Genomic DNA, 7,500 nt, shown 5'->3' with positions numbered 1-7,500 from the left:
AAAATTCTCGCATCTGCAGGATCGCCTATTATTACTCAACTGGTTGACTTGTTTTTTGATGGAGAGCCATTCTATTTTGCCACTAATCTGAAAAACGTTTCTGTAGTGTTTTTCTGAGTCAAGGTTTGGACCGCCCCTATCAAAAATCCTTGGATCCACCCCTGTATGGTACTGAAATAATCTGTTGGAGCCAGTGTGAGATTCAAGAAATGGACAGAAAGGCACCTACATGTAAGCTATTGTCACTCTATAGATATTTCCCCACTCAAGCTGATAGAGATAGACGTTATATCCCCAGAAAGGACGGCGGCAACTGAGGGCTGCTAGGTGTGGAGGGTACATCTGGGATTGAGAACCTTTACCAGTATGCGAGTAATAGTGAAGAAATGGCCCTAAAGAAGGTGCCACAAGAACACACGCTGAAGAAGAGGAAGGGTTTTTCGTGTATGAAAGCTCCAAGGTGAGAAAAGAAAGGAGGCTGTTAAAAAAACCTTTTCACAGACAGTTCTTCAAAGCTATTAAGACAAAAGTGATCCACAACATTCTCGGACATGGCTGAGGAGAGGTCAGTAGACGAGGCAAACCGAAGGGTTGATTATGGCGGCCCAGGAACAAGCTTTAATTAAGAACAAACAACTTGAAACCAAACATCGACAAGCAGGACGTGTCACCTGCGTTAAGGTTATGTAGTTAGAGGAACACAATGTGGCACACATTGTTCCAGAGTGTAAAATGCTATTGCAAAAAATACCGTCTGCGGAGACAGAACAAGGCTGTAGCCATAATAAATTGGTAGCTTTGTGAGGGATTTATATTCGAAAGGGGCTTTATGTTCTATGATCATAATCTGCAGCCGGTGCTGGAGCCGGACAAGGTCAAGTTGCTGTGGGACTTCACGATTCAGACAGAGAAAAGACTGTGCAAAATAGATATCAAAAGCGCAAGGAGGAATACGAGAGAAAAGATGGAAAAATCAGGAAAAGAAATATCTGTTGCTAAAGCTACACTAGAAAGGCTGAGAGAAAACAGGAAGATCACCAAATGAGGGAAGGAAAACAGAAGAGAACTTTGAGAGGAGTGTAAATCCATCAGAAGTGTGAATTTGGTGGCCTTTATGGAAGAAACGAAATCAGCTATCAGCTCTTACAAGAGACTTGAGGTGGCTCTAACCAGCTAGGCACTCTATTTAGAAAGATTGGCACTGCACCATATGAAACAGCATTATTGCTGAACAAGATGCAATCATTATTGTAACGTAATAAGTTACCTTGGCAAGGGAAAAGCCCAGAAAAAAAGAACCTATATTTTGGCCTTAGTTGCTCATATCTCAAAAACAAACTCGGTGACCACTTTTTTCGGCTGGAAAGTGATCAGGCCAAGATGAAACTTTCTGCAAAGTGAAAAAAAAATTCTGTAGCGCAAAATCAGAACCACCTTAATAAAAATCACAGATTTAAAGTGGCTGTGAATCCGCTGTACAGAATTTGTTTAAACATTGCAGAAGTTTCAACTTGGTCTTCTGATCACTTTCCATTGTTTGTTTTTGAGATATGTGCAACTTAAGGCAAAATAAAGGGTGGTGTACAGAGCTTTCCCGTTGCCACGGTGACTTATTACATCACAATAATGACCGCATCTTGTTCAGCAATAATTGGTGTTTCTTACGGTAAAATAACATTGCTAATACGTGATACAGGGTTGTAGTGCCAGACCTTCTAATAAGAACGTTACGTGAAAGCTTTGAAAAGGGCTTGAGCCACCTTAAGGAGAGGTTCTGATCCTGGAAAAAAGCAGCAAGAAGCAAGAAAGAGCAATAAACAATTACCATCCACCAAGGGAGTGTCTCTGAGAGTTGTAAAGGGATAGTAAGTGCGCAAGCGGAAATAGATGACAGAATGCTTGTAACAAATATCAAAGAACCAATGATATTAACAGGGAAACACTGCATGGAATATTTGAGAACATCGACGCGGGTCGTGGTTTCTATCGAGACCTGTGGGAGAATGAAGGAACAGGAAACTCCAGAACTAGGTGGCTTGAGAAAGTAATAGAAGCAATAACTGACCAAGTACCACCCCCTGCGAACGGCAACGATGTGGTAACAGCCACAGTTGAGCAAGTAAAAAGATTTAATGAAAGAAGAAAAACTGGAGCACGCCAGCCAAGTTAATAACATTCTGGCGGTGGAGAACGCATGTGATTCACGAAGGTGTTACAAGAGCATTTAAAGCAATCATCCAAGGTCAATCACGTATTCCAAACTGGGCGCCTTCAATCCAAGTCCCACCACGTGCTTAAACACAGTTTACAGGTGGTTCACATCATGTCTGCTAGATCCGATTGATAGTCATCTAAATGATTACGATCTCGCGCAACTAGTAAAAAGAGGTGCAAGAAGAAATTGTAATTATAATGGAACCACTGATAACTTTGTAATCGACAGGATGGCGATGCAGCATTGTCATAGAAGAAATCAGAATCTCAGCATAGCTTGGATCCATGTTATGGAAGCGTTCGACTCAATCGACCATGGGTGGATCAATGAGATGACGGCTGTTCATAGGTTTCCTAAGTTGCCGACCATAGCAGTGTGTTGTCTAAGCTTTTGTTGGAACACAAGAATAGTGGTAAGAAAAAAACAAGGATGCGAACAAACAAATATCATCAGGTTCACGAAAGAACTTCCTCATGGTGATGCTTTTTGCCTTAAACTTTTCACACTGTTCCTGAACTCTTTGGCATGGATGATGTGGATATAAACTATCCAAGCCAACAGAGGGTAAGGGTTCCCATCCGTTGCTGTACGTAGTTGACCTTAAATTGCTTGCAGCCACATACTGTTTTAAGATCAACAGTTGCGGAGCTAAGCTACCAGATGTGGTCGCAACATTGGCCAATTGCAGACCTACGACAAATTCATAGCCAAGCTCCAAAGACTGTTGTTAGTAACGGAGGGAAACACCACGCGAGCTCAACAGCGCGTTTGTATCTTTCAGAAGAGTGGTGGAGGATGATCCTAAGATTAAAACAGTAAGGAAAATTGAAGAGCAGGCGATCAAAACGGGAAATATCTCAATGGTGAAGGATGCAAACATTTTTGCTGAAGAGTATAAAGTTGATCTTAATCTACAGTATCCAGAACCCTCTGGTCGCACAGAGAATGGCGAAACAGTTTCTCATACAAAGATTGGAGATTACTTAAAGAAGTTCAAAGTTGAACTGTGAAGCTTGGTTTTCATTAGCGGCGCAAGCAGTAGCGCAATCAGAAGTAGCTTATCAATCAACCACAGGATCCGCCATTTTGTTCAAATGCTCAGCACAGGGTATCTGGAACCAGTGCTTTAATTTCATACAATTCAAGCGAAGGCAAGTATAAGCGCAAGTTAGAGAAGAACAGTGACAAGGGAAGCTGAATATGGAGCGATGGGACGATGACAACATTAAAGTACAAAATTGTTTTGCACGGCTTAGACATTCGACATCATGTCCATCATATCCAATTGCTGGAATGACGGAGTTGTACGAGCAATTACTACCAATGCGAGTTTATCATGGGAAGAACACTCTATCAGGCCCATCAAATGACATGTCCTGTAGACTCTGCAACGGTAGATTAACCTTGAAACGGTCCCCCATGTGCCTTCTAGGTGCTCTGCCCTGGCTCAGAGTGAGTATTTTGGAGACATAATGCAGCCCTTAAGATCGTTGTTCAACATCTTGAAAGATTTGGGGGCTTATAGAAAAAGTTCCACCTTGGTATTCTCCCGTTCAGCCGAAACCAAAATACGGGAACGAGAAAACGGAAGCCTTCTAGGAAGTTCAAGTATTGAAATTAGGGGATTTTAAATTAGCACTATGTAATTAAGGGCGCGTTCTTTTAGTACTATTCCGGAATAGGAATACACGGAATAGACAGGTATTCGTGTTCTTTTTGGACCTATTCCGTTTTCGGAATGAACGGAATGCTATTCTGTTCATTCTGCTCCCGATAGCAGAATGAATGACCGGAATACGGTTTACTCGGAATAGGCAGAATATGCGTTCTTTTGGGAAAGTTTTGGCGGGAAATGATACCCGGCCGGCTGGTCGCTTGCCGGAGGCTTGAAAATTGTAAAAATTTGAATGGAATAGCGATGCAAACTGTCTGCTGTAGATGCGGTTGTGCTGGCCTCTCTTCTGTTTCTTTACCGCTGCTAGAAGAAGGAGAGCTGTAAGTTTGTGTTAATAAAAAAGGTCCCTGGTCAAAAGAAATGACTTTGACAATAATTGGTTTGTGCAAAAACAACGAACCTTTTATCAATTAAGTCGACATCAAGAAGAAGAGCATACGGGAACACATTTGCGCTACGCAAAGCACCCACAAGTACAGAAAAACTCTTTGTCATCTTCCCCCTTAAGGTTTTCAGCAAATAAAGCAAAGTCGAAAAATCGAGAAAACCGCCAAAAAATTGGTACGTATGGCCATATTTCAACATTTCGTGTTCCAAACTTTCGGGAACCTTTTTCACTCGCCATACCAACGCAATTGGCGCATGCGCAGATACAACAGTTCCCAGGTCACCATCGCTAATAGTATTCCGTTTTCAGAATATGTGTTCTTTTGCAAATTGATATTCCGTGTATTCTGTTATTCCTAATCCGGAATGAGAATTGTCAAGATACTCCCAAAAGTATGCACCCTAAGATTGTATGAGATATTTTAGTCCTTTTAGACACTTGACCAGTAGGTTAACCGTTAATATGTTGTTATTATTATTATTATTATTATTATTGTTATTATTATTATTATTATTATTATTATTATTATTATTATTATTATTATTATTATTTATTATTATTGCTATGTAACATCACAGGCCTAAAAGGTGCTCCTGGCCTGGTCAATTATTTCCCTTGAGAACGAGTAACAACAAGTTCCTAAAGTTCCCAAGGAAGTCCTCTCCTGATTCACTAAAGGGACAAAACGTTTCTTAGGAGTCTAGCCGTTACCAACAGAGCAGTTTTCTGGATCACTTCAAGTCTGATGGTGGTGCCAAGCTTTTTGATGTGTTTGTCAAACTTATCAGATACAGCCCCTATTGCTCCGATCACAACTGGCACCACAGTCATTTTCTTCAGCTTCCATAACTTTCTTATTTCTTCCCTAAGAAATTGGTACTTCTCTATTTTCTCTAGTTCTTTGTCTTTTACTCGCGAATCCCCTGGAATGGCGATGTCAATGATCATGGCCTCCTTTGCTTGCTTATTAACAAAGACAATGTCCGGTCTTCGAGCTTCAACTATCCTGTCACACCGTACATTGAAATCTCACAGAACTTCGAAACCTTCGTTTATCATTATTATTATTATTATTATTATTATTATTATTATTATTACTATTACTACTATTATTATTATATCACTTTCGCATCTTTGAAATGTTTGGGAAATCATTAAGATATGTTAAATAAGAGACACACTTGATATAGAAACTAGGAAAATCAAATACCGTAGCAATTGAGGTGCAAATTGTTCTCTAGCTGTTAAGGTGTTACACTGCAAGACTTCAATAATACTGAAGGCTTCACCTCTCACTACAAGGCATTTTCTACTTATTCATACTTGCCTCACAACCGTAATAATTATTATTAATTATTAATCATGATCTTTGTTATCATGATATGTAGTGACCAGGTGTTCTAATCTTGGCTAGTTTGTGTCTTGTTCGGTCATTCGAGGCCATGGACTAGAGTTATGTATTCAAGTAGCAACCATAGCAATAAGGGTTTAACTTGGGTGCCCGCAATGCTCCCTGTTAGAGTAAAGTACCATAGTAGGGTACCATCTAAGCTGAGAAAACAACCAGTTTCAACATATCATTTAACCAATAAATATTACTGATGTTACCTCTTTCCCCTTCAACAATTCTGATATCTACACCACCACCCGTAGGACAAAAAGCAAAAATAAATTTCCTTGACCTTGCTGCACAAGGCATTATTGACTAACCATGCCAAACTCCCTATATTATACCGGTATATTTAGAAACTGCCTCTGATTTTTTAAAAATTATCAGAACTTTACGGGCCATTTTCGGGTGTCACAATTGCCTTTGTATCTCAAGAACGGAGAGGATGTACAGTGCGACGCGCCTTACCATGGCCACCTAACAAAGTTTTTTTACAAATTGTCCGCCAATCAGGATGTGTGAATTTGATTGACAGTCACGCCTCCTTGCAAAGTTCACACAGTTGTAAGTTGAACACGTAGTTACTAAAACAAGGAATGACCTACAATGACCTACAATGATCTACAATGAGCTACAATGAGCTACAATGAGCTACAATAACCTACATTGATCTACAATGACCTACAATGAGCTACAATGGCCTCCAGTGTTCTACAATGACAGGGATGCCAACCTCTGGAGATCTAAAATCTGGAGATATTTTCCATCCGGTCTCCCCAACCCTTCCCCCCCCCCTTACGATTAACTCACCCATTCCCCCTTCCCCCCAAAAACGCACTCACCTACCCCTTCCGCCCCAGCAGTCCTTCAGAATACAAGAATAATCTATTTTGAACAGGAAATTTGCAGGAAAACAGAGCACTTATGTCGAGAATTTTTATTGGTTAAACGGAAAGATCTGATCAATCAATCGTTTATATGGCTGTGATAACAAACAGAGTTTTGTTTTGTTCAGAGATGAAGAAATGCATTAACAAACAATGAAACAAGTTTGAAAAAATCCAATTTTTTTTAACTTGGGGATACAATTTGAGCCTCCAATGGAGCAAAGGCTTTAAAATGCCCAGAGTTGTTTTTATACGGGAGATTTGATGACCCGTACGGGAGACCTGGAGATTCGTTCCGTATCCGGGAGACTCCCGGATAATGCGGGAGAGTTGGTATGTATGCAATGATCTACAATGAGCCACAATGACCTACAATGATCTACAGTGATCTACAATGGCCTACAATTAGGTACGTTATAAGCTATAATTAGCTAATGACCTGTAATGAGCTAAAAGAAAAGATAATTTGCAGCTCTGAGGGCACTGTAGCATGTTTACATTCCATTCTGCGCTATGAAAAGTTGAAAATATAATCATTATGCACTCTGAACCAAACAAAACACTGTGGGAAGAATGACTTAGTTATAATATTTTCTTCATTTTTTCCTGGTCTAATTAAGATTTCATCGTTGCCAAGCAAAGCCTTGATATTTGTACATTTTCAATTTAACCTTAAGACAAAGGAAAACCGTCGAAGGGTCTTTTTGCAGTTTATTTCTGCCTTCAAGGCCACGTGCGTAAATTGCTGCCGTCATGCAATGGACTAAATGCATTGCGTGACAACGCACAATGGATGTTTTCCGCTCACCAAACTCTTCACCCTTATCGGTCGTTGGCAAAACCAAGATCGGACCGAACTGGATCGGATCGGATTGACAAAACTCGGACCAGATCAATAACACCAGAAAACGTGCTCGAAAAGCTAAAAATTGTTGTCAGTTTTCA

This window comes from Montipora foliosa, chromosome 6 (genome assembly GCF_036669935.1).
Source record: "Montipora foliosa isolate CH-2021 chromosome 6, ASM3666993v2, whole genome shotgun sequence".
Taxonomy (NCBI): Eukaryota; Metazoa; Cnidaria; class Anthozoa; order Scleractinia; family Acroporidae; genus Montipora; species Montipora foliosa.
Note: the sequence above shows the minus strand (reverse complement) of the source record.